Source organism: Typopeltis vanoorti, chromosome 13, assembly GCF_054136105.1.
Source record: "Typopeltis vanoorti isolate ZY-2024b chromosome 13, IOZ_Tvanoo_1.0, whole genome shotgun sequence".
NCBI classification, from domain to species: Eukaryota; Metazoa; Arthropoda; class Arachnida; order Uropygi; family Thelyphonidae; genus Typopeltis; species Typopeltis vanoorti.
In genome coordinates this window covers 69,707,003-69,723,388 of record NC_143561.1, presented here as the reverse complement: position 1 = coordinate 69,723,388, position 16,386 = coordinate 69,707,003, and the positions used below count along the sequence as shown (strand labels likewise).

Below are 16,386 nucleotides of genomic sequence, written 5' to 3'. Positions count from 1 at the left end.
GCTGTGGGTTTGAATCCCACCAAGGGCATGGATGTTTGTGATTGTCCTACTAACCAATTACCATATGTACTGCCATGACCTGTGTCCTGGCACAGTATGACCCTTGATGTCTTTGCATCAGAAAAAAATCAAATCTAGAATCTGCAGCTTCACTTTAAAAGCCAACCTTAACTCAAAGCTTAGGACTTGAGGCTGAGTTTAACATTTCTGCATCCTTTGCATTGCTGTGTGCACAGTGCAGTCTTATAGTGCATCCACTATAGGGTTGCTATAATTGATGAAATCTTAAAGTATTAAACTATCATTTAATTTCATTCTTGAATTCTATGCTTCATTTCTACTGAATTAACAATATGAGTAATAACTAGCAGTTTATGCCTATGTCAAATTCCTGATATGTATACACTGAAGGATGGTATATAGGATACTGTAACCTTACAAGTACTACAAGGCTAGCAAAATAGGGATGTTTTAATACTAAGAAAGCAGGAAAAAGGATCCAGAAAATGGCCAAGATCTAGGTGGATGGAGAAGAGAGTAATTTGGCAGCAAATTATTAATAGGATGCCAGTCATATGCAAACTTAATCATCATATAGGCTACCATGTCAGTATAATAAATTTAGTTTAATCCTTTATCCAAGTGTGAGCAAACAAAGTTTGCACCTGAAAGTATCTTCAGGACTGGGGTAAAGTGGTACAACACCAGGGCAACTCGTTGCAAAGGTGGAGCAAGCTACCAACACTCCTATCTCAGTATCTCCTATAATATGGCCCTTCCCTTAACAACTCTAAAAACATTAGACATATCTGCAAGGAGATGTGTTTTGCATTATAGGAGATACTGAGACAGGAGTGTTGGTAGCTTGCTCCACCTTTGCAACGAGTTTCCCTGGTGTTGTACCACCTTACCCCAGTCCTGAAGATACTTTCAGGCGCAAACTTTGTTTGCTCACACTTGGATAAAGGATTAAACTAAATTTATTATACTCTAACCAAGTGAAAAATAAACTTTTACCATGTCAGTACTAAATGATTAAGTTTACATTACTACTGTTACTTATCAACACTCCAATATTGTCATAGTTAATATTTCAGTCTTCTAAGGCACTTCTAACTAAATTAATCCACCAAGATCTTGGTCTCCACTGGGCCTTTTTCCTGCTATCTTGGCATCAGACAACTGCTTTGCTAACCTTTTCTCTCCCATTTTGTTGATTCTGTTGTCTATTTCCATATTTAATATACCATCTTCATTAAAAATCGCATCTAAGTAGCTGAAATGTTTTTACATGTTCCACAGTTTCTCCGTTCACAATGCAGCTGACATTTTCAATGATTCTGCCTATTTTCATTGTCTTTGTCTTTTTATTGCTGACCTTCATACCATATCTATTATGACAGTTATTCAATTTAGTCGGAGAATCTTGCAGACTTGTGGCAGATTTATTTAGAAGTATAACATCATCTGCATAAAGCAAAGAGCTGAGATTAACATTTCCAATTTTGATATCAGGTTTAATACCACTTTCCTTCATAATGCAATCCATATAGATAATGAATAACAGAGAGGATAATGTACATCCTCTGAAACCAGATTTAACATTAAACCATCTTCCTGTACTTCCTTCAATTCTAACTACTGACTTACAACTCAAATAAAGACTAAGTATTGCTTGATATAATGCCCCACTGACACCAAACAACTGCAGTGTTTTGAATAGCTTCTCTCTCTTGGCACCTTGTCATATGCTTTTTCCAGATCTACAAAACTTAAATACAGATCCTTGTTATATACCAATGATTTCTCAACTATTTGTTGTAAAGTGAAAATCTGATACTGATAGTCTCTATTTGGCCTGAATCCAGCTTGTTCTTCACCAAGCTTCTCTTCCACAATCCTTCTCAACCGTTTCTTAAGCATACTGCCATAAATCTTACCAGGAACACTCAATAGAGATATACTGTAATTCTCACATTGTTTTATTTCCCTTTTTATATATGGGTACTATGAGTGCTCTACTGCAATCATCTAGATTTCATCCTTCTGAACTATGCAGTGCAGCCACTGTAAGACTTTTATATAGCTCCATACTTGAGCATTTCTGGTTGAATATTATCTACTCATGCTGCCTTTCCACGTTTCAGGCTTTTAATAGCTTTTCTACTTCAAGTATGGATATGTATCCCTGATTGCATGCCTGATCAGCGTTTTTTACCACTGTGCTATATCACTGATTGTTTCATTTAGCAATTTTTCGAAGTAATTACTCCATACTTCAAGGATATTTACTTGGTTGTTGAGGAACACACTGACATCCAGAGATAAAGAGGTTATTATTCCCCTTTATAAAGCATTGATACTTCCACATTTGGATTACTGTGCTCAGGTCTGGTCACCTGGATTCCTTGGAGATGAGGAGGCTGTGGAGAGGGTTCAGAGAAGAGTGACCAAGTTGGTGAGTGATATAAAAAATGCTCCCTACATTGATAGATTGAGAGCTTGTGGATTGCAGAGATTGGTTGATAGGCGAAGAAGAGGGGATATGATAGAAACATTCAAATTACTAAAAGGTTTTTATAGGATTGATGCAGGGGAAATGTTTCAGCTGTGTGATAGTGATGGAAGAACAAGAGGTCATCTCTGGAAATTAAAGAAGAGTGTGGTTAACAAAGGTGTCAGAACAAGGTTTTTTGCCTGGAGGGTGGTGAATGAGTGGAATTCATTGCCTGACTTTGTTGTGAGCTCTTCATCTGTAAATGAATTCAAGAAGAGATATGACAGATATTGTTTTGCTAGCTTGGGTCTCCCGCGATGAGTCTACTGACTCCATGGAGATACCCGTAATAATAATAATAATATCTTTTTCTCCAGTTTTCATATCACTTTTATCATCTCTAATTTCTTTGTTAATTCCAGCACTCTTTCCTCCATTTCTAAGCTTCTTTAACAACCTCCAGAATATCTTGCCACCCTCTTGATATTTATTTTCTATGTTCTTACCAAAGTTTTCCCATGACTTTTGTTTAGCTAGTTTTATAGTGTTTAATTTTCTTACATTTGTCTCTGTATTCTCTAAGATCTATCACTCTACTTGATATTGCTTTCCATTCAAAAAGATTAGCCTAGTATTTAGTGTTGAATACTATGGCTACTTCTTTTCCTTGATTTTCATTGCCTGAGTATAACATTTTATATTAATTACTCAGAAAGATCTAACCAGTCACCCTTATTATGTCAATCTGGTACTTATCCAATTCCTCAGCTAGCTCCATTTCTTTGCCATTCAGGCTTCTTATGTTGATAGTATCCAATGGTGAGCAATGGAAATTTGAACAAAGGGCTTGCATTGTCAAGCAAAAAGCCATATTTCACACAAAAACTTTATTAATACAGCTTGTGTGTACAAATTCCAATCAAGAAGTATGAGAGGACAATCAACCTCTAAAGGCTATCATTTTTAAACAAATATTTTATGATCTAAGCATGAAATATTTGCGTACAATCAACTGTGTTAATTTATCTTACATAAGAAAAACATTTTTTAACTATCAAAATATAATAAGAATGAAATCTTTTATAATCTTTTATAAAAGATTTGATTGGCTACTGGTTTTATCATACGACTGACTACCAGAATGAAGAAGGGTAAAGACAGCGCATGCAGTTATTTAATTTTCAAACTTGGGCGCATTCATTATAGAGAAGTTGAAACAATAATTCAAAATAATCTATATACTGCCAAATAGACTAATTTTTGTTCGGTTACCATATGAGTTTGTCGCTTAATATGTTTCAAAAAAAAAATTTTTTTTTGGAAAAAATAAAGTAAACAAGAAGAACAAGGGGCTCGCAAATTTGATAAAAATTTAACAAAGGGCTCGTGCAAGCCCCTTATAGCTCACCACTGATAGTACCGATCTTCAACTCTAGTGATATTGAGTTGGGATGTGTTTCTGAATTTGATACAGTAGCTGACTTTTTGCTATTTGCTCTGGTTCCCTGGAAAAAACAAGGGGGAGGGGGGCTTTACTTAACCAGGCAATGCCCCAGCTGGCATGAAATTCTGTCATGTTGTACCATCATTTTGTATTGTGGTTTAAGCCAATAAGAATACAATTTGGTTGGCTAAATCCCAAATTGCCAGCCTATCCTTGTTCGTTCAGTACCTAACAGGATGCACTACAAGAAAGTGAGGAGTGGACATTAGGTCAGAAGCCATGGTCGGTTCTCCACATTCCTTTAAAGGCTATGTGGAGGTCTCCTCTCAGTTATACAGCTTCGACCCTTAATATCACCCTGTGTGTGTGTGTGTGTGTGTTTAAAAGTTTGCTTTGTTTGTAATATGAGATTTGTGATTGTTTTATCACTAATAGAGTGACATCTTTCCCAATATGGCATGCTTTGTGATACATCTTTTAGTATCAGCATACCAGAAGTGTCAGAAAAATAGAAAAACTTGTATGAGAAAAGTAATACCTAATAAGAAAATGTCATTTGTCACTTTTGTTCGCACACACATTTAGATGCTATTTGTTCCAATGTCAACAATAAAAGCTTAAAGTATGAATTGCTATAGTTATTCAAGATGCAATTAATAAATGTCTTGTGAATCAGATGAACATCAGTAAGATAAATGAAGTTTAAAATTATCACATTGTAAAAAGTTAGCAATTTGTTTAATTCCAGCACATTTTCCCCACCTTTCCAGTTTAATTCAGTTAAAGTAAGCATTTTTATCTTTTCAAATGTTTAGAATAAGTAGCAACCTTCTCCCCACTGCCCTTACTTATGGTTTATCATATCCTAGCATTGTTAGTTTCAGATCTATTTTAGAGATTCATTACCTAATATATATATATATTCCTTCTTATATACTTTTGTTGTTCATAGCAATAATTCAAACCAGTCTTTAATCAGGGCTGACTCAGTATTTTGCAAAAGCCTATAATTTTAAAAAAGAAAGAAATAAAACATTAACAAATAAATCAAAAATAATAATTAAATATAAAGCAAAATAAAAGAAAATAACATTTTAATTACACTATTCATCATACTGATGAAAACAGCCCCCCCCCCACACACACACACTTTTCTCTCTGAATTTTTTTCACCCTAGCAAAGAAAAATTGATTAACTGCATTAGGGAAAGGAGGAAATGGGAATAAATTCTGATGAAGTTAGATGCGATATCTATCATTTAGCAACTTATACAAAATACACATGGGACACAACTACTAAATAATTCGCAGATTAAACAATACTAAAAGCTATTACATTAAATGGTTATTAATGTAATAACTATTAAATGGTTATTAAATGATTTACATTCCCTCAATAAGTTCCTGCCTTCCTGGAGGTGTCTCTTAATAATAAGATATTGCATGATGGCTTACCATTTTTTTTTACTAATTCCATTAATTTACAACTGGCCAGTGGTGTAGCTAGAGCTTTTGCCACCCTGTGCAGTCCCTGAGTTTGCCGCCCCTATCAATACACACCAAAAATACTATAAAAAATCAAAACGACATATAGGGAAAGAAATTAAAACAGTATGTTTATTTTGAAGTAAAACTTTAATTTCAACATTCTAAAATGTTATTTTTCATGCTTTTCTGTTAGCAAAATCGTCGATGACATTGGCGAAGTCTATTTTATAGTAAAGTAATGTAGGTAAGTCTTAATCAATTTTATTCAGAAAAACTCCTCTCACAACTAACAACACTTACAGCAATTGTGAGGAAAATTCGCAGTAGTATTACAATATTTGGAAATGAGTTATCGAGACTGTATTTTAGAATTAACTGCAAAAGTTCAAAAATGTTCAAAGTGCCGCCCCCTCCGCATCCCCCTAGCTACGCCTCTGCAACTAGCCAAGGTGATTACGGTTTGTAAGTGGTGCCTATTAGTGAATCAAGGCCAGAAGTTTACTTGTACTGGTTTATATATCAAAAACAATAATCATGTATTTGATCCATGTGGTGGATTATTTAATAGAAAAGTACATATCTCTTAATAATTCAACTCAATTTAAATCCCTACTGCCATCCCACACTTATCACAAAGGCATCTTCTTAAGCACGATCCACAAATGCATACGTTAGGCACTATAAAAGTAAAATCACAACAATCGAGTTTCCTCATATGCCTATGATAAAAAAAAAAAGTGGCTGTTGAGGCTAAACCCCAGAAGTTTTGAACTGTGATGGACCTACATTTCTTCAGGTTGGAAAAGCACTTGAGAACTAGGACAGATTCCAAAAAAGGTTTCCTTTTTTTATCAGTTTCTATGTAGTAAACTTGTTTTCCAGCTATAATATCTGGCAATATTTGAGGTCCCAGATCTGAATGATACTGCTGAACTTCGCAAAATCATTTCACAGAATACCACATGGGAAACTATTGCATAAGTTGGAGAAAATGGGAATGGATATGAGGCTGGTGGGGGGGGGAGCTAACATAGACAGTCATCAGAGGGTGGTAGAGTAGAATTAAGGTAAATGAGGGTGATTAAGTAGAGTGATCTAGGGCCACTTTTCTTTAATTTGTATATTAATGATATAGAGAAAGATCTAAAGGGGGATATTCAGTTGTTTGCTGACAATACAAAACTGGGAGAGGACAATATGACAAACATGAAATAAATATTAGGATGATTTAATAAACTGGCAATGTGGACGAAGAATTATCATTTTCCACTTAAAACCTGCAAAATGTGAGGTATGCACTTTGAGATGAAAAGATTACATACTTTGTATCATATTGATGAGGCTAGGGATCTGAAGATGATAGTGGACAGAAATTTAAAGTTCAGAGGACATTGCAAAAGTTGGCAAAATTGCTCAAAGGATTACTTAGATGCTGAAGAACACAATGGCAGGTAAAGATAAAGAGGTTATTATCCCTCTTTGTAAGGCTATGGTATGGCCACATCTTGACTACTGTACACAGATTTGATCACCTGGAAGTGATGGAGAGGAGTGACCAAGCTGAAGACAGGCCTGTGGAATGCTCCCTATGAGAAAAGATTAAAGATTTGTGGGCTCAAAGTTTAATTCACAGGCAGAGGAAAGAGGATACAATAGAAACTTATAAGTTACTAAAGGATTCTATAACATAGATGCAACTTTTTTTTTTTCAATACATGATGAGTAGAGAGGACAAGGGGGACATCCCTGGAAGTTTTATAAGGGTGTGGTTAGCAAGGATGCAGACAAGATTATTTGCTTGGAATGAGTGGAAAGTACTGCCAGAGGTAGTTGTGAGGCTCTGACAGCAAATGTTTTTAAGGAAAGATATGATAGGTATTGTGTGTATAATCATTAGTGTAGGTCTCCTGCAATGAATCTAGACTCCATGGAGATACCCATATAATAAGATTCCTTGCAGGTGTCACATAATAATACTAATAATAAATGGATAAACAAGCCAGTTAAGACTCTGAAATGTTACAATACCTCACTATCTTCCTGGTATAGCCTTTCCACAAGGAATAATCTGTTCTTGTACAGGACTTTAGTTTTCTGTGTTTAGAGATTTCACCATGTGCCTTGATGAGCATGCTAAGTTTGATGCAACAAACAGGAATGGAACCTCTGGACTTGATAAAAGAAACAAAGAAATCTTGCCAATGGGTTGAAAAGCTACCTAAATATTAACAAACTTAAGTATTTTAGAGATATATTCACATGCACCTTGAATTAAGAGATGGAAACAGAATGAATGCAATGGAGATACAATGCACTATATTCTGCATTCATTCCTTTATGGAAAAGGATGTTCCTTAACTCTGATTATCATAACTGAATTTATATATATAAAATTTTTACACATTACATTTAATTATAGTTCATTAATATTATTGTATAGGCATCTCCACGGAGTCCTAAGAACAAATCATGGGAGACCCAAACTATCAGCACAATATCTATCATACCTCTTCTTGAAACCATTAACAAAGTACTCACAACTGACCCAAACAATTCATTCTATTCATTCATTCATTCTCCAAGCAAAAAAATACAGTCATCATGCACTTGCTAATCACACTCTTACCCAACTTCCAGGGTTGGATCTCTTATTCTGGCCCCTTTAGATAAATGCTGAAACATTTCCCCCTGCATCAATCCTATAAAAGCCTTTAAGTAACTTAAATGTTTCTATTATATTGCCCGTTTTAACCTATCAACAAACTTTTGCAATCCACAAACTCTCAACTTCATAGGGAGCATTCCACAGGCCATTCACCTCTGGATCCTCCTCCTCCACCACTTTCTCATCCCCAAGAAACCAAGGTAAAAGAGACCTGAGCACAGATATCAAGGTTTTATCCTATGCGCTACTCTGGTTACTTTAGCAATATACCCTCTAAATTTCAACTCACTATTTCTACTTGCCCCAAATACCAGGCTTCATCAATCTCCTGGAATAGCGTTCCCTCAATGTGGTGTACTGCTTGTAATCTTTGTATACCAAAATGCATAACTTCATACTTTTCCACATTAAATTGACATTATTATGTTTTGCCTATATGTCAGCCTATTTAAATCATCCTGCAAGCTCTTTAAATCAACTTATTTAATTATTACCATACCCAACTTTGCATCATCAGCAAACAACTGAATATCCCTCTTCAAATTATTTCCTATATCATTTATGTATAAATGAAACAGCAGTGGTCCAAGCACAGAGCCCTGCAGCACACCTAGTCACATGCCTTTTTTTTTTTGGATTCTATTCCTCCACATACTACTTTTCAGTATCCGTATCATATCATTTTCTATCATTCCCCCATTTGTTGGGGTTTGCATAATAGAGTTCCATGTGGTATCCTGTTAAACACCGCTGCAAAATCCAACAGTATTATCATGTAGCCATTCCCTTTATCCAACTCAGCTGTCACTATTATAAAAAGTTAGCAGATTACTAAGGCATGACCAACCCTGCTCTTCTAAGACACCCAGACCAGTACCTAGGTCATCTGCAGACGATTTAGTGCCTGCATGTCACGCCTGAATAGGTGTAGGAAGCAGCTGCCTCATAGTCTCAAAGGCTACTCTGGTGCTTCCATTCTAGTGTCCTCATCACCACTTGAACAACCTCAAATATTTGACTAACCACATGACTTCTCTTGCTCCATCTTAACCTAACTTACAGACTAGCTTACATACTAACTTAAATCTACCTTAATACTAGAAGCTGATTCAAGGACTATCCCTAATAAGGAGCTTCAATATTATTCATTTCATCCCACTCAACTCCTTCAAAAGTTTCCCAAGAAGTACTTTGTTGGGGCAGGGTGTTGGATTAAGGAGCACACCTCTCCTGGAATCGAGCTGTCCGAATTTCTTACAGTAGAGCTTGTGTGCATAGGTGCACAGGTGGGATGGCGATTCCCCACATTAAAGATGGCATGAAGGCCCAATCCTTCTCAGATTTTGCAATGGAGCCAGGCATATCTCTTCAGGATCCTCGATGGTCACCAGGACTCAGTATTGCGAGAGTAGTTCGCCAGGAATTAACTTTCAAGAACTATCAATAGGCTCCCTCTAATGACATATGTTCAAGAAAGATAAACTTCATTTAACCAGCAGAACCATGGCTCCATCCGACACATCCACCTCAAGGAGAGTCGAGTTTACTCCTGCCAAATACCTGCGATCTTGATTGATATTGGAAGTTTTTTCCCACTTGGTTAGACTATAATAAATTTAGTTTAATCCTTTATCCAAGTGTAAGCAAACAAAGTTTGCACCTGAAGTATCTTCAGGACTGAGGCAACTCATGGTAAAGGTGGACTAAGCTCTCATCTCATACTAAGACAAGTGATGAGAGCTTAATCCACCTTTACCACGAGTTGCCTCAGTCCTGAAGATACTTCAGGCGCAAACTTTGTTTGCTTATACTTGGAAAAAAGGATTAAACTAAACTTGATTGATATTCTTTCACTTAAACATTCAGACCACTGAGCAAAAATCAACATTGGCGACAACAACTCTCAAAGGCCATATCAATGTGCTTTGTTTTAATTAAACAGTCTCGGATTCCCCTGGTCCATGCCAGTTTTGAGTTGGCTGTTAGTTGACAGCCGAAACGGTCGCACCAGACGGGCCATTTGGCACACCATGGAGCTCAGGCATTCCATGAGAAGGCTCTGATGCTGGTCTGAGCTCAACCATTCCATCACTGGACAGTTTTGCCCAGTCCCAGTGAAGTGCCATATATGCTTCAGATCCCAGCCTGACTGGCCCAGTCCTCAGAGCCAATCCTTGTCCTGAGGTTATGGATCTGTCTTGCCAACGTCCCTTACCTACATTATTTTGACCAACTTTTCCAGTACTTTTACTATCACTTCTGAGATACTAACTAGTCTATAATTTGATATCTCCTTAGATCCTCCTTTATATAAAGGAATTATTTTGCTCTCCTTCCACTCTCTTGGGACTCTGCCAGAGCTAAGACTTAAACAGCCTGGTCAAAGGCAATTCCAGTTCCCTTGCACATTCTCATAATACACAAGCCAATGTCCTATCCAATTCCACATCTGTATTTGCATTCAGATTCTGCAATATAATATATTAAGTACCTCTAATTCTTCAAATCTCTGTTCTGACACCAGAGGAAAACTCACATAAAATACTTTATTAGCGTAGAATTTTTGCCTAGGTATGTACCATAGGCATCGTCAGTACAAGTTCACAGAATGGCAATTAAATATTAACAGAAAATTCTAAAAAGCACTACCTGAGTAGATAATGTAAGATAACTAAAAGATCAGTAATTTCCTAACTTATTAAAAATAAATAAATAAATATAATGATATATATTTAGACAATATAAAGTTAGGAAAGATTAGCTGATTTAAAAAGTACTATCTCCCACAAAGGGGGCAGATGTAGACCATCATATCTGTTTAAGTTAGAATAGTGAAGTAAAGTTTCACACATTTCTTTATAAAGCCATTCTACGAGGAAATGACTTATTAAGAACTCTGTCTTGTTCCAATGAACTCTATGTTTTAGTGTTGACAGTATGTTCTGCAAGTCAGGACTGTTCAGGCTCATGGTATTTAATATAAGACTTGTGTTCTAGCCAAATAAAAGCAGATCTTCCTGTTTGTTTAAAATAAGGTAACCCACAAGAGAAAGCAATCTGGTAGACACCTGAATAATTGAGACATGGAAGCTTATTCTTGGAAGAGAAAGGATTTTTCTAATGGGGAAAAAGGCAAGAAAAATATTCGGTGGTTTTAGAACTTTCACTATCTATCCACTAATGCGTTTCTTCTGAATTTGAAAAGGTAGATATATATATATTTAACTATAACTGTTAAAAGCACCTTTGATGAATAAATCCATAACACCATTAGATAAAAAGGTGAAATAAATGTGTTGTAATTCTTTCTGTAACAGTTCGTCTGAACATAAAGAATGGGTACAATGTACTAATGTTTTAATAGTTCCGGCCTTTTGACTAAGATGGTGATGAGATTCAGCATGGATATAATGACCTATATGAGTCTTCTGCAAAACTGAAAAAGGCTACCATCTGCTTGATGAAGAATTAAAAGATGTTAAAAGGCTAATTGCTTATTTACTTCTAAGGTGAATCAGATCCTAGAATGAGGTGCATTTGATTTAGATAGAAACTGCTGTAATTCAGAGGAAGAGCCATTCCAAATTGCAAAAATATTATCCATATCTGAACCAGTGAGTAGGTCTAGGTGAAACATTATCAAAAATAAGTTGTTCAAAGAACAACTTATGTTTGATGAAATGAAGAGGTTGTCATTGCAGTAAAAATATATCAATTTGTTGATATTTGTTTTTAAAGGAGAAATAAACCAGAATGCATTACAAAATCAAATGGTTAACAATATTTGAAGGAAATTCTTGAAGTAATTCAATGGTGTTAGATAAAAGAACATTATTAATGCTGTCTTCCAAGTCTTTTTCACAATATGCCAACTGACAATATTTCATTATTGAAACAAACATCTGTTCTCACACATCTCTGTCACCTCCATCATAATAATATCTTCACTTGGATGATATACCCTTGCAAAATGATCACTCATTAGTTCTATGCTTTTTACTTATATACCATCTACAATCATTAAAGTTATCTTTCCATAGTCATTCTTCCTCCTACTTGCCACATAAAACTCTTCGGGATTTCCTTTTGCCTGTTTGGCTCATTTCTTCTCAATCTGATTTTGCTCTCCTTACCATATTAGTCACCTTGCTCCTTAATATACTCTCCACAACATTCTCTTTCTTTGCAGTTCACACTTAATGATTACTACTCATCCATCTAACTCCTACCTGGTTTACCCTCCTGACCTTCAGCATATAGGGTGATATTGCTTCTTCCAGATACCCCTTGACTATCCCCCCCCATGTACTGTGATTAAACAATGTTTAATTTTGTTATGTGAGCATTCACTTGCGATTCAATCATTTCAAACAGGAGATGAAAAACATTGGCAAAAAAATTTATATATAAATCTGTTTTCAATGCAATTTATCCGTGTGAGTTAATTTTCTAATATGTTCACTTATGTTCTTATTCTTAAAAACAGATCATTATAGAATCTAGACTCATAAGAGATTCTGCTTAAAACCTGCATCTGTGAATTAAATCTGGCATGGATTACCTTAATTATTTTATCTACTTTTAATAAATGCTTTTCTAGGTCATATAATCATTTTTGACATCATGAGCTTTGAAGCAAGTTCTCATCTTTGAGTCTTCCTTCTACCTTTTACAACTAACTGACTAGTGTACCATTTGACACTGTGTGACAGCAGAAGTGTCTTTTCCTGAAGTTCTTTAATGCTTACATATACATCACTGTTTAGCACTTTTCCTTTTGTACATACGTAACCTTTGATTTACTGCAAAATTTACCTAATTGTTATCCTTTCTTTTAGGGTTATACGGTGATCAGCATTCATTTTAAAAATTTTATGGAATTTACAACCGTGTTAAAAAACTTATAAAAAAATAATAAAAAAGGGGATAATAAAAAAAAGTTTTTTTAACACGGTTGTAAATTCCATAAAATTTTTAAAATGAATTACCTAATTGTTCTGATAATAGTTTAAACATCCAGTTTCTCCTCTTTCTCATTTCAGAAAAATATTTTAATGCATGCAAAAATACTGACTGCCAACCCAATAGGACCAAGTTAAATTAGTTAATTTCAACACCACCAAACACATGATTCTGACTTATTTCTTGAAGAAAAAAAAAAAAAAAACTTTTCTTAACTCTTCAATGATATATATATATTTTTTAAAATAAATAATATAGCCATCTCTTTATTTTTCCTTGAAGTGCATACAAATCCCAAATTGCCTTACTTTAGTATATCATGTATATCATTTTCATATTTTGGGTAAAACTGTTCCCAAAATATAAGTTCCTTAATTCTGTTCAGAAGAAACTCATTAAAAAAAAAAAAAAAAAGTGTTCAACTAAATCAGCTCACTCTATACTCCTTTAACTTTCAGTGGCAACTAGCTATGGATCCATTTATCACAGTTCCCCTTCAACAAGTTAACTTGATGAAGGTGAACTGTGATAAAAGACATTCATCTCTTTTTAAAATAACTATTTTCCATTATCATTTAAAAAAATAAAAAAAAACTGCATGCTATCATTCTTTAACTTGAATGTTAAAAATTATTTCTCCCTTTTGAACATCTATTCAACTTATACTGCTAGAAAAGCAAGGGGGGGGAGTTTGTATCCTTGCTCTTTCAGTAGCCAATATTTCATGTGCACAAGACTTATATGGGAGGGGGGGAAAATCATGATTCATTAAGTTCTGAATTTTGCACCTCAGACTGTAGTTATCATTTCGAAAAGTAAAAAGGGTGCTATTCTCAAAGTTGCTAAATTATTGAAATACTGATTTCTACTGAATATTTTGGAAAGCATTTTCAGTGTGACATTGACTGAAATTAATCCGATACTGCCTACTAACTAGAGATTTAAAAGCTGATCTTTTACTGATATCACAGAGCCCATGAAGCATGGAGACTTAAGCAATTTTTTCAAGCTCAACAGTGGGCTTTAGAACCACTTCCATCCTATTCATATTTGTAAATTTGGCACTTTGATTACGTTTGTGAATTACCTCAAACTATTAATACCCTCTCTCTCTCTCTCTCTCAATTATCACTATACGTAAGCGACTGCTACTTATCAGACATTTACTGAATGTGTTTAATCGAAGGAAAAAAAAATACATTACTATAAGCAGATATCATTAATATGTACGTATATATTGTGACTTATAACTGAACGCTACCACTGACAATCCCTTTTTGGAGCGGTGTTGATAATCTCGCTTCATTGTCGTTAGAATCTTTAATATTATAATCATGTACTTTATACAGTTCAAATGATACGCTCAAAAACTGTGGAAATAAGCATACAGAAATCCCTTACCATTTTTCTGCTTTTCTTAGAGCGCACATTGAACACCTTTCTTATCCCATTAACCTTAAACAACCGGTGGAAGACATGAATAAATTAAACTCCACCTATAAAGATTTTCTCAATAATTCTCAAATTCGACAACGTAACATGATACAACAAAACAAAATCAAGACATGTTAATAGTGAGCTGGATTTCATATTGTATTTAAAATTTTTATAATGTTAGTTAAAACAGTTAAGAATTATATACACGTTTACGGTATTAACTATGTGTTAAACATACATAGCATCCAGATGTTTAGGATTTTATTTGACAAAAAAAAATGTTCTGCACGAAGTTTGTATATAGCGGAAAAAAGTATGTGATTAAAAGTTAGCGCATACAACAATTATGAAGAATAATTTCGATAATCAGTTATTGAAATTTATACAGCTTGGAAATAAGTCAACGGACACCTGCATGGGCAAGGTGCATCGTACCATGTAATGAGGCACGTGTTTGTAGCTGTTATAAATTAGAAGAAATTGATGCTTCCCAGTCAGTGCAATTATATCCAGGTGAAATAGCTGCGAGGAGAGAACTGACAGAGTTTGAAAGATGTTGGTGTTACGCACACTTACCAGAGTGCGTAACACCGACTATGAAATTTGGAAGCTGGGTGTGATGGTATGGGCCTGTGTTTCCTAGTTTCCCCTAGAGCCCCTGTTTGTGGTGCCATGAACATTGAACTTTGAGTATCGGAACATTTTGAACAGTGCAATGCTTCATACACTTGCGGAGAGTTTCTAGGGAACTGAAATATCAGTAAAACAATCCACCGTGTGGTCTGTGAACCGTAAACGTCACCACATATGACTGGCCTTCAAAGAGTTCTGAACTGACTCAACCCTGTTGAACATCTGTAGGATGGACGGGAGTGTCAGATGAGGCCAAGGGACATCCACCCCACAACAGTCCAGCGCCTCATAACATGCCTACAGGAAAATGGTCCAAAATTCCCATCGATCGCTATCGCACGCTTCAGAAAGTATACCCCATAGGATTGCTGCAATCATCACAGTGAAAAGTGGTCCTACATCTTAATTTTGAAGAACTGTGGGCAGGTAGCCTCCACCTGCTAAACCATCACACATAGCTTGCCCAAAACTGTCAAGGATATAAATCGCATCCAAGGGGAGAGTACTGCAGACAACTGCTGCCATTTCACAGTCCATAACCCTAACACGATATATTATGGTCTGAAAAAGTGTGAGTTGTGTTACTCATTTTCTTTACTTGGAGACTAAAATCCCGAGTTCGCAGAGGAAAAACCATACTTATCCATGCGAGAGATCGATTACTCGATAATCGTTCAAAAAAGACTTTATTTATTTATTTATTTATTTTTTTATTCATTTTTTATGAAGAATTGAATGACTAGAACCGAGATTTAAGTAAAAAGGTTTTAATATAAAAACGCTACTAGTTTCAGCTTGTAACAGCCTTCATCAGGTGACATTAAAAAAAAAAAAAAACACTAAACACTGAATGTTAAAAGACTATGAACAACATAGTCAGTCTCAAAACATAATTAGCATGAAAACGTTGTAGTTGTATTTAAAGCTGTTCTTTCTTTTGTTGCATTGTTGGGAGAGTGCGTGCTTGCAGCATCACGTGAACGCCAGTACATGATTACAGCTGAATGACTATCTGGGAGGTTGTAGCTCAAGTTATTATTTAGATGAACAGGATTGAAGATGATTTCTCTAGATTCCACGATTTTTCTCTCCAGTTCATCGTTGCAACGGAAGATGTTAGTAGATTTTTCCCAGCAGACTTTGTGACTTTGGTTTTCATCATTAGGATTAATCGAGAAAAGGATATGACTTCATAATGCACTGGCTCGCTGTCTCTTGTAAGTAATGTCCCTCATGTGTTCTTCCATACGCAATTCGACA

General features: G+C 35.4%; 1 protein-coding gene across 2 annotated transcripts in view; it reads right to left on the bottom strand.

The window, feature by feature from the left end:
• The window catches only part of Ac13E (Adenylyl cyclase 13E), a 108,894-nt gene extending 94,390 nt beyond the window's left edge, over window positions 1–14,504 (bottom strand). The window contains exons 1-3 of one of the 2 annotated variants that reach the window (XM_090402394.1): window positions 14,458–14,504; window positions 7,458–7,600; window positions 4,848–4,945 (exon numbers count right to left, since the gene is read on the bottom strand). The gene's annotated coding sequence lies outside the window, so the exon portion shown is untranslated. Of the gene's footprint in view, window positions 1–4,847; window positions 4,956–7,457; window positions 7,601–14,457 lie in introns of those variants that run through there. The other variant, XM_090402395.1, reaches the window with a different exon arrangement.
• Between the last annotated feature and the right edge of the window lie 1,882 nt (window positions 14,505–16,386).